General features: G+C 44.2%; 1 long non-coding RNA gene across 1 annotated transcript in view; it reads left to right on the top strand.

The window, feature by feature from the left end:
• LOC128790369 (uncharacterized) overlaps positions 1–15,645 on the top strand; it is a 49,208-nt gene extending 33,563 nt beyond the window's left edge. Inside the window, exons 2-3 of the long non-coding RNA XR_008431721.1 lie at positions 8,893–9,105; positions 15,264–15,645. This is a non-coding gene — a long non-coding RNA (uncharacterized LOC128790369). The remainder of the gene's footprint in view (positions 1–8,892; positions 9,106–15,263) is intronic.
• Positions 15,646–16,343: the final 698 nt, after the last annotated feature.

The raw sequence follows: 16,343 nt of genomic DNA, 5'->3' as shown, positions 1-16,343 counted from the left end.
CCCACACTGAAAGGTTTCCCTTTGTAATGTATTTATTATTATAAACTAACCATCAGGCAATGGAGGCACTTCTGTTTTCACCTGTTTCACCTGCCACCCTGTGTCCCTTGTTTATCTTTCTACCCCTCAGTCTCCTGATGGATGTCCCTGCTCCCCATACTCTCCAAGATACACAGCTTGCAGGAGAAGGTGGCTTTTGTGTTTTCTTTAGGCTTATTCCATGACAGCAAAACAGCTTCTAACTCTTTAAACTTGATGATTTCCCTGAGTCCATATGATTGAGATTTTGCACTGACTGTTCCTCCCTTGTCTAGCAATCCCTGTCCTATTTACTCTCCAGACTCCTGAAGTTTTGTGCTAGTAAGTGCAAGGCTTTTGATGGGGCTCATGTTTCTGTCTCATGAACTATAGGTAGAGTGTTTTGTACTTAGAAGTTAAAAGCTTGAAGGCCTGTACATCCAAAATCTGGCAGGATATCCAAGCACTTGCCTTTTCAATTAATGTGGTTTTTTGGTAAGTTTACTTTCCTAGGCAAAGTTACCAAAAAAATGTATACCAAGAAGAGGGATGGAGAGTGGCTAAAGGTGTACTTTCTTGTAGGATCATGCTCAGATCTCTTCTTTGCTACAGCACATGACCTTGAGCAAGGGACTGGTTGGAAGTTGAGTCATCCCTTTTGAATCAGTAGACCTGTACTGATGGATATAATTTGAAGTCTTGGCTCAGTCTCTGCTTTAGGGAACACAGACTAGGAAGGACTATTATTTCCTATTTCTCTGCCTTTAAGCCTGTAAATGTATGAGCTCTGCTGGCTGCCTCCAAGATGCTTTATGGAGGGATTCCTGCTCTGCTAAACTGTCTGGGAAAGTGTTAGCATGGACTCTGCACTGCTGCTGATCAGCAGGAGCCTGTGGACTGTCATCCCCAAGGGACCTGATGGGGAAATCTCTGGTGATTCTGGTGTTTTATACTGCACAAACCAAACATCAGTACAATGAATCCCAGAGGTGTAACTTGGATGGATGCATAAAACCAAATTTTATGCATCACTACACCTGTGAGAGCTTTCTTTGCAAGAAATAATTGGTGATGATCTAATAATTTCTATGATCACCTCTGATTTGCAATAAAATAAGCCTGAAAGCCACCACCAAATATATTTTTTAAAGGAAGAAGAACAAACTTAGTGGGTTTTTTGCACAGTTGTGGCCTGTGTAATTATGCAGATGTGTCTGGATATGCTTCATTCTGCCACTAAAGGTGGTTTTGTGATGTCCTGACCCAAAATAATTATATATTGATTGGATGAGAAGGTAAAACAGGTATGGGGAGGAGGAGGATAGCAAGTCCTTATTTCAGTTGCTGGGTTAAGGATTTGGATCCAGTCAGTTCTCTGGTGCTGGGACAGGACACCACAGGTTTATCTGCCTGGCAAGATTGAATGTGTCCCAAGACATCTCTGGGCACACATCAGGTATGTCCCTAGGGAGCAAAGTCGTTCCAGGTGATGCAGAGATGTGTCCCTGTGGCATGCAGTTGTGTCAGGAGAGGATTAGGCTGGGTGTTAGGAAAAGGATTTTCATTCAGGGGGTCGTCAAGCACTGGAACAGGCTCCCCAGGGTAGTGGTCACAGCACCAAGCCTGACAGAGCTCAAGAAATGTTTGGTCAATGCTCTTGGGCACAGAGTGTGATTTTGTGCAGGGCCAGGAGTTGGACTCAGTGATCCTTGTGGGTCCCTTCCAGCTCAGGATAGTCTGTGATTCTGTGATCTTGCCTGGGAGCTGAGGTTTGCAGTTCTCTGACAGCGCTGTTCCATCTCACCCTAGGCTGTGGGTTCCAGGGGCTGCAGCAGGAAGGCTCCTCTTTCACTTTTAGCAGCCACTTTTTGCAAGCACAATTGACAGAACAAAATCCAGGGTCTCCCTTGCTAGGACTTGCCAAGATCCATGTCCAAGGGAAAGCAGCAGCAGCTGGGAATGAGAATTCATGGGCATCTGCCTTCTTGGGTGCACAGCTCCTGGGCAGTGCATGGATGCTTCTCTCCCACAGAGGAGCTCATGTTGAGGGGAATGAGCAGTGATGAAGCTTCAGCTTTCCCAAGGGCCTAGAAAATTCAGTAGTGAGAAAGGTGTTGGTTGGAAGCCATGTCCTATTAGCCCTGCTACTCACTGACACAGGGGGCTTGCTTTGGGCTTGCCTGGTTTTTATTGGTTTAATCGATGAGGATACAGTTCTGGCCAATGCAAAACTTCTGTGCATTTGGGCTGGTTTTAGTTGAACTAACATAAGGGAAGTGTGTTTTACATCCAGATTATTGAAGTGATTCATTCTGACACTTCTGAAGTGGAATATGTTCCTTTTGTCAGGCTAAAGTCACAGAGAGGTGGTATCAATTGCAGCACCAAAATGGAAATGGGAATACCTGGCTGCACTTCCTGTGTGTTTGCTAGGAGATCTCTGTCTTTCTGGTCCAGTTTTAAAAGGAGAGCTCTGTTTTGGGCTTCCTGTAGCCCAGGGAGTCAGGCCCTTCTTCAGGAGGAGGGAGCTGATGGCTTAAATGCGTACTGTGAAGTAGAAGATAAGATGTTCTGTATTTCAGGGGATTGCAAGCCCTGGAGCTGTTGGAAGAAAAGGTGAGTGCTGTTGCTCCTGCTCTGTTTCATAGTGAACTCCCTTTGAGACTTTTGCCTTTTGCTGTCTAAAATACCTGAAAATGGAATTGGCTTCCTATTTGTTTAGTGGAATTGTTAGTGAGTTCATGGCAGTATACCAGATCAAGCACCAGAGGAAGTGTTGGTTGCTCTGATGAGAGTTTGCTTTCAGACAAATGTGATAATACAGACTATTTACAAACACCTAAGTGCAGTCAGCATATTCCACTCTTTTCCTGGAGACTTTCTCCTGTCCCATGCGCACTTACTTGCTATAATTTCAGCTAAGGTTTTTCTCTTTCCTGTGATCAACTCCTATCTGACACCTGTTGCTGTTAAATATTTGCTGTGTTCCTCTTCTGAAGGCTGGGTGGCTGCAACGTCAGCAGGAAAAATTACAAGTGTTCATGTACCATTTGGCAGGCAGCAATCTCAGAAAGATTGCAGTGGTCTGGAGCTGTCCCATGGTACAAACACATATTTTATTCAGCCCAGAAGTGAGAAGTGATCTCATTTTCCAATGTAAACACAAAGTTATTAATGGAGGAGTCTACTGAACATAAACAAGGAGAAAGGTTCAGTGAAATTTAACGTAAATGCATGCAAATGATATTTTTTTCCAACACCGGTTTAATTGTACATTTTGGAAGACTGGTCCAGGAAGGAACTGCGTATTTAGGCAGTTATCAGGAATATATGACTTTCCATTCACAACAAATTTGGAAAGAATATATAATCCATTTTACTGTGCTTGAGCAGCTCTTGACCTGATAGAGAGTGGGTGCATTTTTCCACACCAAGATGCTGCAGAGTTCCTTGTGCTCTCTTCAATGTGTGATTTTTGCTATGAGAGAGAGGGACTGTTTGTCTGGTTTGATTCTTGCATGTTCATCGCTGGCTTTAAGTATTAAGCCAGGGATCCACTTCCAGCAAACTTTAAGGTCTCAGCTTTAGCTGTAATGCTGGCTGTGTGCCACAGAGTGGCTAATTAATCTGCTAATGATTTGGCTTTTCAGTGCTCACAGCATGGAAACCATTTTCAATAAAATAGCAAAGCCTCTTGCTATCCAGGATGCTCAGAGCTGCAGAACATCCTGATAAGCTATAGAAACTTGTGTAGAAGAGAGTCAAGCCTGAAAAATTGCCTGGTCAGCGTGTTTTACAGATCCTGGTCATAGGAGCCTGTCAGGAAGGTGGTCTGGGAGCAGGGTGCAGCATGGGAGGACATCTCGAGCTGACTGCAAGGGTGTCACCAGCAGACAGCCAGGAACAGCCCCATGGGATTTGCAGGTGGTGGGAAACAGGGCAGTGATGGGTAAACACTGGGCACAGCTTTATATAATGGCACAAAGATTGAATTGCATGGACAAATGAAGGGCTCCATTGGCTCCAGGGAAGATTTGTCTCTTGGCTCCTTTAGGTGCTGCGTAAGGTGTTGCTAGCCTGAATGCAGCCAGGGGCACGTAGCAGTCACAGGGCAGTGTAGGCTGAAGTCAAACCTTGCTGAAGGAGCAGGCAAAGGAATGAGCATCTAAAGAAGGGGAAAGAAGGCACCAACTGGTGCGCCACATATAGCACACGGCTGACTTAGCACTTGTGTCCTTCTGCTCAAGGTTTTCTAATTCTGTCCCAGACGATGTCAGCATCCCCCAGCAACTGGCAGCAGCACATACAAGGCGTTCCCTGCAGAGCTGGGGAGCGTCTGTCAGCCCCTGCCCTGCCCCAGGAGGGCTGCCTGCAGGGGGAGCAGCTTCCTGACGGTGTGTCTGCTTCTCAGCCTTGCCCGGGTGACTTGGGGGCTCCCTTCAACCTCACCTTTGGGCAGCTCACCTTCCTCATGCCATCGGTCCCTGTGGAAGAAAGTGTCAGCCGAGTGCTCTTTGCTTTCCCCTGTCCTGTAAAGCTTCCAGTCATTTTCTTGGCACCTCGGTTTCCTCGGCATGAGCACCAGTTTATAGATCACTGAGCAACCAGGCTCTGAAATGCGAGTGCCTGGCTAAGTGCAACAACAGGGTGCATGGACAGAGGGCGATGGAGGCAGAATGTGAGCATCCAATCCCACCAGGCAGGACTCTCTACCAAGGGGAGCACTAGCTGGCAGGCCTGGAGGGGTGCTGTGTAGTTTGAAACATAACCATCAGGCACTGGATAAGATGTTAAATTCTGCATGCTCTCTCACACTGCACAGGATAAAATTCCCTTGGTGCTGCTTTGGGAAACTGGGATTCCTGTGTCTTCAGAGCTCCACAGCCTAAATGTGAGCTGCAGAGATTCCCTTGCCTTTTCCTTCCTCTCTTTTCCCTGGAGCATGCAGCAGAGGATTTAAATTACTGCCATTTAGAATGATCTGTCTTTCTTGGATCCCATATTACTCTACTAGGAGAAGGAGTGACTTCAGGCTTGGGAAGGACAACGAAAGATAGCTCAGAGTCTGGCCCAGACTACCCATATACCTGCATTGCCTGGAAGGTTTCATTGTGACTTATGAGGTATCAGCCTCTTTTCTTTCACTTTTTTCTTCTCCCTCTCTCTTTTGACATGAAGTGCTCCAGGTCTTGAGTCAGACCAGGAACTAAAGAACTAAATGGCTTAATGTGATGTTTAAGTTTTACTGATTTCTGTTAGGGATCAAGTGGGCTTGAAATCTACCAAAACTCCAAGGTCATATCTGTTTTTAGGAAATCTCTTGCTTTCACAATCTAGACCTCATTTTCCCTTCAGTCATTAGTAAGACTTCTCAATGAGGTATGGGTAGCTTTCAAGACATGGAGCTTGGAGATATGAGCATCATTCTCTGAGATCATATGTTCCCTGTCCTTGTCACTGGAATTCTGTCTTTGCCAAGCACACAGTCTGCATTTGCTTAAATACTGCTAAAAGCCCAGACACTTCAAAATGTGTTTAATACACTGGAACACCCTGTTTTCTAATTACCTGCGTGATTCCTGCTGTTGTGTTAGAATTTAGGTGGTATATAGCTCAGTCTTATACAAACCTTGAGATGGCCCAGCAAGAACAAAGCTGTAGGAACCAAATTTTTTTCCGCTATTTCCATGTTTAGCAGTAAATACTTTGGATTTATGAAACCTGTGTAGATTTCAGATAATATTTGTGCATTTTGAATCATTTTGAAGATGATTGTCTTTGGGGAGAGATGGCCATAACTACATTATCATATCATCATTCACATTACACATACCTCAGAAAGCTGTTTTAAGAATGTAAGTAGCATTGTCAAGGTTTATGAAGCCCTGATAGAGGTCCCCACAAATATCTAGAATGTATCTGTACCACAGTTGTCTGAGAGAACACAAATGAACATAAAGCATTTGATGAGCTCCCCTTTTCTCATGAATCACTATGATAATATTTCTAAGCATCCTGTGTAAAAAGTGTCTGTATTTAGAGAATTGACATGGAAAGATAGAGCTGACAGTTTGGGCTGGAGGTTTGGGAGTTTGAGGTTATTGTGCCTGGTGGCAGTGTTCCAGCAGGCACTCCCAGCTGTGGTATCCCTCTATAATTGATGCTGTTCCTTTGGTCCAGCCTCCCAGCCATCCCAACTCAATGCTCTGAACTGACCTTCTTCTGTACCATTAACAGGTGCTTTCTGGTGGCACTGTACCCTCTTGTCCCAGCAAGATGTTCATTCCCAGTGCTAAGCCATGTGTGGAGAGGTGTCTTCCACCCAGCAGGCAAAGGAGGCTGCAGGCAGGGCCTGGCAGGCTTTTCTTGCACTTCTCCAACCAGGCAGGGGCAAAGAGCCTCCTTTCAAAAATGTGACAAGATGACAGTGTGAGTCCCTTAATGCTTTTAGTGGGAGAGGGGAGTCTCAGAAACCACTCGTGCTGCAGTCCAATGTGAGAGAGCACACAGTGAACTTCCTCTTTTTCAAGGAGGCAGAAAGGTCTCACTGCAGCCAGCCATACAATGGATGAACCTGGCCAAGCTGTTTAAAACCAGCTGTGATGGAGCTTGGCCACTTGTGCTGTGCTCTTAATGTTTGTGTGTTCACTCTGTGTGTGAAAACAAACTTGGTGAAGCACTGCAAAGTCTTCCCAATGAAGCTGCCCCTCAGTGCAAGCCTGTTTTTTGGGGAGCAGCGATGCAGATGTAAGAAATGTCTCTCCTTCAGGGTCTGTCAAGAAGCTGTGCTGGCTCTAAATAGACTGCTGCTGCTGCACTCCTAATTTAGCTGTAGGCAGGCAAGTGACATGGTAAAGCTCAAGAATGTCACTTTGCTTCTTGTGTGACCTATGAGATCAGAGGTTTTTAGGAGATACACAGTGACTCTTGCAGAAAGTGCTGCTGGATACAGGAGGTGGAAATCCTCTGGGGCTGGGCAAGATGTCAGAACACAAGGGATAAAGGACCCTCTGGGAGGGTCTCTGGCTGCAGGGAGTGACTGAGCACCTTGAACACCCTACAAAAGCTTTGTTTGTGCTGCCTGGAGTTTGGCAGCTAGTGCAGGCTGTTTACACCTCTGCCTACAGCCCTTGCAGTTATTATCTCTAAAGTTGCAATTTCATGTAAGACACATGTAATCAGGTGTTTGGTGGTCTTCTAGAGTGCACTATAAACCAGGCTTATATAGCAGCCACTTCTGTTTGAATAGCTAGCCCTGAGAGCTTTTCTCCTGCTTGTTAAACTTCTGTCAGAGTCAGATATTTGCAATATGAGAAGCTTCAGAGCTGCCACCACGAGGCTGATGACATATTTTAGAAGACTGTTACTCCCAAAAGTAGTTTAAAAATGCCTGGTATTGTTATTGAATACTTTTCCCCAAACTCATCATCCCAAGCAACTCCATTAAGGTGATAGAACTGCAACAGTTGGCTGTGGGTTGCTCTCTGTGTATGTGCAGGTTTTCAACACTTTGCTTAGTAGGTTACTTCTACCTTTCTGTTTGAGAAATATTAGATCCTAGAAGTGGGAACAGTAAGTGCAACTGAACCCTAAGTGCCAAGGCTGATTTGGGTGATTGTTTATAGCAAAGACAGTTTAAGTCACAGTGGTAAGTACAGTGGAAGCAGCTTCACTTCTGTAGTTTTGGGGGCTATAGAATAGGTGGGAGATTGGATCCTGAAAGGTTATGCTGCCATGCAGGAGTTGTCTAACCCAAAACCCAATGTCATGGCTTCTTTGAATTAATTGTGCTGCAGTGAATGCAAGCCAGTGCCTCTCCTTCAGAATAATTTGTGAAATTGTTTCATATGTGTTCATTTTTGATTTGTCCTTGTGAATGTTACATACAGGTAATGACTGATTAAGTTCTTTCCTTAATTCTTATTGTGTTTAAGTGAGTTGGCAGGGACAAAGGTTATTAGTCAGATTTAAAATGCAAGTTTTTGGGGACTTAGTATTTGTATAGCAGTTTTAAAAAGATACTATCTTCTATTTTCAATGCTGCTCCCTGCAATGAGCGTGCAGGTTTCTTATTACAGTAAAATCATATTGAGATAATTGGGGGATGTGAGAATCAAGGCATTTGGGAATGTGGCTGTGGCTATCTAAACTTTCCCTTGTAGGATGTGTCCTCCAAATGATGGGAAGTATTGTAATGTTAGCAGCCTCCTGCCAGTGCCTCTCTTCTCCCTCTTCCTGAGTTTAATGTCAGTTTAGCACAGACATTATAGGGTACCTTGAAGTGGGGGGGCTGTTCTACATTTAATAATGTCATAATAACCAGCCTGAGAGGTGTGAGGCTGGAATTTGTGCCTGCTGTTGTTGGGGGTATCTGTCTTCCAGTTGTGGTTTTTATGATCTGAAAAGAATTGAGACTCTCAGTTTCTTGTAAAATTAGATAAAGCTTGTCTCTTCAGAGCATCACTGTAGTCTCTTCCATTTTCTCTTTGCATCACCTTTTCCTTTTCTGTTTTTTAACCTTCTTGCAGTTGCAGTTCCCTTTTGTTGCCATTATGGAGGCAGAATTTTTATCTATCCCTTGGAAGGGATATTTGCAATTTTTACAAAGATTTTGTCTAGTGTTTTTATAATTTTAGCAGTAATTTAAAAACCACAATCAACTCTGTCTGCTGTGGATTTTAACACTTAATACAAGTATGCTGGCAATCCTGGGTAGCATGTTTGCTTCTTTGTCTGAGGGTGGTGAATGCTGAAAAGCACCTTGCCCCCACTCCCAGTGCATGTAATGTAGCAGATCTGCTTGCTTCACAGCAGAGTTCAAACCTAACATTCCTCAGTTCCTAATTAACTTGACAAGTCTTTCTCATCCCACAGTCCTGTCCTTTCAAAAGGAAGGAGAAACCTGAAAACACATCACAGTTGTGAACCCTTGTGGTCTGTCTGCTGCTGGGAGAGGAGGAGCAATGTGTTTGCTGCAGAGGGATTAAACAGCTGAAGAAAACAGTCCAGCAGAAAGTGGCAGGGGCAGCTCCTGGGAGAAGATATCTGCCAGGAGGAATGTGTTGTTGGCAGCTTCAGCCACTGAAGGTTTGTTTTCCCTCTGTTGCAGACCTGCTTTCCCTGTCAGCCTTTGCTCGGTAATGAGGATGGTAACTTATTTATTGGACAAGGATTTCAGCAGCCACAAATTATTTTGAGAGACTTTGTCTTGGGTTTTCAGAAAGTGATGCACACTCTCCTCTTAAAAACAAAATAAACCACCGTGTGGCCTCCTTTCATGGATTTTTAAGGTGAACATCCTCCAAATCAAAGTGTCTCAACTCACTTTATTTTGAAAATCAGTTACTACAGATGGATTTCTAAAGAGCAAGTGATGGCTAAGTCTGTTTCTAATAATGTCTCTGGAACCCCAAGGACATGAATTATAATGTACATTGTGTGTTGCATGATTAGGATTTAAACTAAGGAGGAAAAGATCCTAATGGGAAACAGTGGTAAGAGGAGGTTACAAGCAGGCACAAATAAAGGCAGGCAGTCTGCTAAGTTCAAGGGAGAGCTAGGGAGATGTGTAAACACAGAATTTTGGTACCCAGTACCTTGAAATGGTATTGTCTGCAAATACTGGGATGCTGAATTGATGGGAACAGTTAAACAAGGGTCTGGCAGAACTTTTTCTGTTCTGAATTTTGGGGGCAATTCCAGTCTGCACAGCAGCCAGATCATGGGGCCTGAATCCCCATCCCATGAGACAAAAGAAGGTGCTCAACCCCTGTGGAAAGCAAAGATATGGGGAATTTCATTACTTACAGTTCACTTTAAGAAGATCACAATTCAGTTTGTTTTCCAGTTCTCTCTTGAAGAGGGTCCCACAGAGAGCCGGCCAGAGTAATGACACTCAAACCAATATGGCTAGATGTCATCCTCCTTTATTGTCTAATTTATCCATATTTTATACCTTATTGCCTTCCATAATACAATAGCTAATTAACATTCATTGACTAATGTAATATGATTACATATACAAGTCACTTATAGATTGGCTGTTATACTACAAGCATCTGATCAGGTTATAGTACGTGACAGTTTTCAGCGTCCAGCACTGACTATTGTATTCATACAAAGCTTATTGTCTTTTCAAGGATGTCCTAATTACTTCTAAAATAACTGAAGTATCTATGTAATCTGTAGGCCAGGGTTGTCCAGTTCCTGCAAAGAAATAACATCAAATCTGCAGGCCAGGGTTGTCCAATTCCTGCAAAGAAATACCATCAAGGATATCATGCCCTTGTTCCATGAGAAATTCCTCTACACTCTCTTCCAGAGTTTGAAAATTCTTCTAGTATGCTTTTGTTTTTTCTTAATGCATTTAGTCCCAGATGAAGGATGGTGCTTTTCACCTTTCTATGGCTTTTGCAAACTGCCAGTTGGATTTTGGTGTGTTGTCTTTTCTTCCAGCCCTAAATTTGAGCCCATGCAGGGCTTCCAGCCCTGTGTCACTGTGTCTAAAGGTTGTGTCCAGTGATTTAGCTGTGTCGCAGACAGGTGTCATAAAATCAGGCCTGCTCTGCTAAAGTAATAGCTGGCCTGTCATTTCTTCTAAGTGCAGCTAACTATTTTGCAAGTTCTCATGCAAAAATGTCTTGAAAATGAGAGTTCATCAACAATCTATTTCTAGGGTGAAAAGCAAGTGCAACTGTATAAACAATAAAATCCGTCCCATGAGAATCAGTGAAGAAAATAAGTAAATAATTCAAGAATAGAGAGATTTGATGGACAAGTTAGTAAAATACCTTTTACTAACCAATAGAGTAATTGGCAAGAAAGCTATTAACCAATTAAAGTTCCACGTGACATTTGTAAAAACTGTACAAAATGAGTTGTGTGAATAAAGAATTGGCTTTCCCTGCATGAAGAAAATGAAGTCTCAGCTGACTTATTACAACGTAGGTGGAGCTGAAGAAAATGTGCCCAGCAGCTATGGGAAACTAAAAGTCTTCACAGAAGTTCTTCATTTACCAAATGAAGACATGGGGTGCCTGGCCTGCTGTAGAACAGATGGCCAAGAGATCCTTGCTGGTTTTAACAGCTCTCTGAGAGTCTTGGCCAGTCTTTGTGGTACTCTTAATTGTAACTCAGTTTCCACAAAGGTGAATGACCTTTGCAGCAGTTAAGTACAGAATCTCAAACCTTCATGGTCCTTTTAAGGAGCTGGTGACAGTTTCTGTGCTGGTGGGCTGTGCATTCCTTGGGGTTCATACGGCATGGCCTTGCACGTGTGCAAAGGACATCCAGACAAATACTCAGCCGAGCTCCCTGTGACCTACCTTCACACAGCACATCTCCTGCAAGCTTCCAGGGCTGGGCATTGCTGGCTGGGAGCAGTGAGGTTTTCTGCCCATTCTTCCCTCTCTAGCTGAAATGACAGGCCTGGCCAGAGGCAAGGAGAGAAGGGTTCTAAAGGGCTGGCTGAAGTTCTAAAGGCTGGCCAGCTAAAGGGCTGGCAGCTGAGATTTGGGATGCTACCTTCCTCCTGATCACTGTGAATCCAGCCAGAGCTCATCTTCTTGCCATGATAGTACCTTCCTGACTTTATTACAGGGAATAATCAATGGCAGAGCATGATGATAATGGGTTAATCAGATGAGAAATGATTCACACATTTCTTCATTTGGGAAATGAAGCACTTCTGTGAAGACTTTTAGTTTCCCAGACTCTCTTTCACATGACTCAGAAGGGTATAATATTGGAATCATAGCATTAATTTTGCATTGCTTTGTTCTATATTTCTATATTTGGAGTTTTAGGTACTGATTTCTTCCTCAGCAGCTTTTAAGCATTTTCTAAGTGTAGTAAAAATGTTACTCTTTGCAGTATGACAAATGCAAAATAAGCATCTTCAGATTTCAAGCTCTATTTGGGGTCTTTCTGTGATGTGCCACATCCAGAAAAAATGAGAAACACTGCACCAGAGATGCTGGAAAATGAGCAAAAGAAATGAGAGAAAACCATAGCAGAGAGCAGCCAAATGACTCATTGGAAGAGGCCCAGCTTGGCTCTTCTGTTCATTTGCAGGCAGAGGAAGGAGAGTTGTCTGCTTAGTCCAAGGCAGGGCTGTCTCATCTGGGCACCTTTCAAACCACCTCCAGACCTCTTCTCTAAATTTCTTTCCTTTTGATGAAATGACAGTGTTTAGGGAATTGTCAGAGTGTTATGTAGAGATGTTATAAGCTTGAGTGGGTTAGACCTTTAGTGGGTTAGACCTCCAGCCACCCTAAGTGGATGGAGGCTTTCTCCTAATTCCTAGTGGAGTTCTCAAAGCTGCCTTCAAAAGTGGTGTGGGGGTACTGTCTTGAGCTGATTGGACAGAGGAGGCAGTGGGACCCCATCTGGAAATGATGTGTCTGGATGGGCTTTTGAGCAACCTGGTCTAGTGGAAGGTGTCCCTGCCCACGTCAAGGGGTGGAACAAGATAAGCTTTAAGGTCCCTTTCAACCCAAACCATCCTGGGATTCTGTGACCTTCCTCTCAGACCAGAAGTGGTGGCAGGATGGCACGTGAAACTTCCATCCAGCTCTGCATGGACACAGCATGAACCATTTACAGTTGAAAATGTGTTGAGGTCAGTAATGTAGTAGGGTTTTCTTTTTTCCAAATGGTGCAATTCATTGGGGAATTTATCTATCATCTATCTAAGGAAGATCCAAGCTGCATGTGGATTGTTAAAGAGTTTTGTTCAGGTATATCTAATCTATTTTCTAACTGAATACTTTGACTGTAACCTCCATAGTCTGAGTAATGTGATTCACTCTTCTTGGCCTGGTTTCCTAAGAAGGTGAGGCTCTGATGTTTGCCTTCCTTGTCCATATTTCTGTATTCTCTCAGTGATACCTTTTTCTTTTTTTTTTTTTTTCTTGTTGTTGTTGTTGTTTTTCTCTAAATCCAGCAAAAAATAGAAAGAAGGAGGGAAATTTGTAGGAAGGTGATTGTCTTCCTTATTATAGGTTTTGTGACAATAGCAGCTGGGAAGAGTCCCAGATCAGGCCCTCTTGCAGTAAAATACCTATCATATTTAAACCATTAAAAGCATGTCAGACCATATTTCTGTTATTACAGAGAAAGTCCATTTCCCCCTTGCTGACACCATCTGTCCCAATTCTGGGGTATAGGGAGTCAGTGCTAATATAATTCTTCTGGGGTTTACAAGGTAGTAGTAATTCCACACTTGAATGCATAGACTGTTCAGTGGAAGGCTAAGTGATTATTGGAATAAGTCAATGAGATTACTGCTGCTGAAAACCAGGGAACTGGCATTTTGAATATGATAAAAGAGGATGATGAATGATGATTGTTCTGTTTTAAAAAGGGTCTGTGTGCTCCCAAACCCCAGATTCATGTGTACTCATTTGGGATCCCTACATTAGACTGTCTTCTCCATATGCTTGTAAAGCCTGGGGTCAGCCCTGCTGGAACAGGATATTTCCCAGCCTTGGAGGGGTATAAACACCTTGGATTTATCCCCTGTGATGATGAACCACCAGGGTTTCCCAAAAGCTTCCACTGGCAACTTCCCCCTTCTGGTCTGGAGCCCAGCTTCTTGCAGATGAATTTGTCAGGCTTGCAAGTATTAAGCACTGCAGTCTAATGGGGTGGTGAGCCCGAGTCTGGGAACTGCTGTGCTGTTTCTGGGTGTGGCTGTCACCTAATTGCCACCTGCTGTAGCTGTCACCCAGGTAGGGTTTGTTCTCCTTCCCATGGTGATAAATGTGCTATGAATTCCCAGCAAGGGGATCCCTGGATGTAGGATAGACTTTCATTCAAAGTTTGTATGTTATGGTGATTTTCTCGGAGTGTCTTAAAGTTTATTTCTAGAGGCGTGTCTCTCTTTATTTTTTCAGCCACTCATAAAAATCTGATTAATCCCTTGCTGTCCACTACTGGGAGTGTCAGGATGGAGGTAGAACATCTCATTTACAGGGAAAACTGTTCCAAATCTCTTCTGGGAATAGGGGAAACCCCTGCAATTAAGGGCTGTTTTGTGTGTCCCCTGTGAGGAAGCTGTTTGGCACCACTGTGGTCTCCTCCTCACCACTTAGGGGTATCCTTAAAGAGGGGGATCTATAATAAAACTTGACAAAATGGTGGAAATATGATCCACTCCACAGTGTGATTAAGGCCAGCAGTCATTATGTGGAACATTTGCTCTTGCCTTGTATGCAGCTCTACACTACAGTGTAACTATTTATGGGCCTGGCTCCAAAGGGATTTATGGAAAGCAAAATACTCCCAGTGGATTTGATTACCGCCTGCGAACGCTGCAAATGCTGCAGCAAATTGCAACTGCTGCAAAATGAGCTTTCCACAAGGGCTGCCTGACACGTGTCCTGCTAGCAAGAGATTCCCCAGCCATGAGGAGATGGAGTTAAATGGCTCCTCACAGTCCTGCTCTTTTTTCCCTTCTTAAGGCTTACGAGTTGGTTTTACTGCTGCCTCTGTGCCATTTCTGTCTTCCTTGACACAGAGCAAGCAGAGCAGTGTACTGTCATACTCAGGCTTCAAGGGTGGCCAGTCATTAGAGGATCTATTGTACTTTTTTGGCCACATTTGTCATCTTTCACGCTCTGGGGAAAATGTAGGCATTGCAGAGCATCTGAGGGTGAAGGGTGGCTGCAAGTTGTCCTGTTCAGAAAAGAGGGTGGCAAAAACAAATGGCTTTTGTGCCTCTGAAGTTGAGGGACACATGAAAAAGAACTTTATTCTCTCCTTTCCTTTCTGCTGGTACTCTTAGCAACCAGAATGTCCAAATACTGGGAATGGGGTTGTTCTTGGGAGGTCCTGGACTTCCTCCCTGTGAGCTGAAGGAGGGTTCAGGTTTCCTTGTGTTAAGGAATGAATGGTTCAGTTTCCTTGTGTTTCCTTGGTTTTGACTTCCCCCTCACACTGTGTTTTGCCTTCCCCTTGCTGTGTGGCTGTAAACTGGATTTGTGAAATGATCCAAAGTAAAAGCTACCACCCTTGTTCCCCAAAAGTGGCAGCATGGAGACAGAAACAAGTGGGTGACTGAGGTAGGGAGAGAGGCAAAGCAGAAGTGTCTGCAGAAGAAGGAAGTGGCAGGGACCACCATGCTAAGGGTGACGGCTGGCTTGGGGATCACTTGGGACTACAAAGCTTTGTGGGTAAGGCAATAGCAGACTGTCTTGAATCAGCAACTATATTGAGAATTGTTTTGTTCTGCTTTTCCCCAACAGCTTTTGAGGAAGTGGGTTTGATGCTGACACAGGAAAAAATCCTGCAGGACTCAAAGATATGCCAGTTCTCTCTGGGTCTCAGAGCTGCCATGCATTGCTGCCCAGGAGACAGAGATCTTCGTGCTCATCCTCTGCTTTGAAAGGTTAATTGTGCCAGTGGGGTGGCAGGAGGCTGAAGGGCAATGCTCGTCCCCAGACTCCAGATGCCATGTTTGCAGTAGTGCCAGCAGCCTTTATGGGCTTGCAGAGCATTACCCAAGCCATGCAGCATCACTTCTGCAGGAGCAACATCCCTGATCCTTCCTCCAGAGCTGGTATGTTGTGATATATTGTAATCTTTGGCAAAGACAGGGAGTGAAGGAGGAATGCAAATACATTTGTCCTAAAGGGAGAGTTCTGGTGTATCTGTTTCCAGTTCATGGTAAGGGGATGTTTGATGAGTGGCATCCTCAGTCTTGGAAGAGTTTGCTTGTTCCTTCAAAAAAACACAAACAAACAAACCCTCCCCCTGCCCCCGCCCCCAGCTCAAACAAATACAAAAAGAAAAATGAAGCAACAAAAATCTACCTGTCAGATATTGCTGGGCACCAACCAAGACTTGCTTTTAAGGTCAGGCACAAACAAGCTTATTAGCCAAGTCTGAAATTTGACCAACTGTTCAAAATTAAATAATTCCCCTGACTCCTGTTGCAGAGGGGCTGGATCCTAAACTGCCCTCAATCAGTTGCAGCTCCAGACGTGGCCCACATAAGGGTAAAAAATACCTTTTGCCAAGGTTATTGAACTGTGCTGGGTAAGTTGAGAGGCACAGCTATGGAGATGCTGCAGTATCCATTCACACCAGCTGTGACACTGAATTTGGGGTTTTAAATCTGTATTGGCCTGGGCTTATCTGGTTCCTGCTGCATTAAGAGTGACTTTGCACGGTAACACTGCACCCCAGCTGAGCACAGAAAACCTGAAAAACTGAAAACCTGAAACAAAGCATGGCCTGAGACCCTCCCATACTCTTTTAAGGCCCATTTCCTTGCCTTGTGCTTCTCTGTCCTCATGCACTGCTGAAGCAGGGGGATTGCCTGG

The sequence above is a fragment of the Vidua chalybeata genome, chromosome 7, assembly GCF_026979565.1.
Source record: "Vidua chalybeata isolate OUT-0048 chromosome 7, bVidCha1 merged haplotype, whole genome shotgun sequence".
In the NCBI taxonomy this organism is placed as follows: Eukaryota; Metazoa; Chordata; class Aves; order Passeriformes; family Viduidae; genus Vidua; species Vidua chalybeata.
Note: the sequence above shows the minus strand (reverse complement) of the source record. Positions and strands in the feature narration are given on the sequence as shown.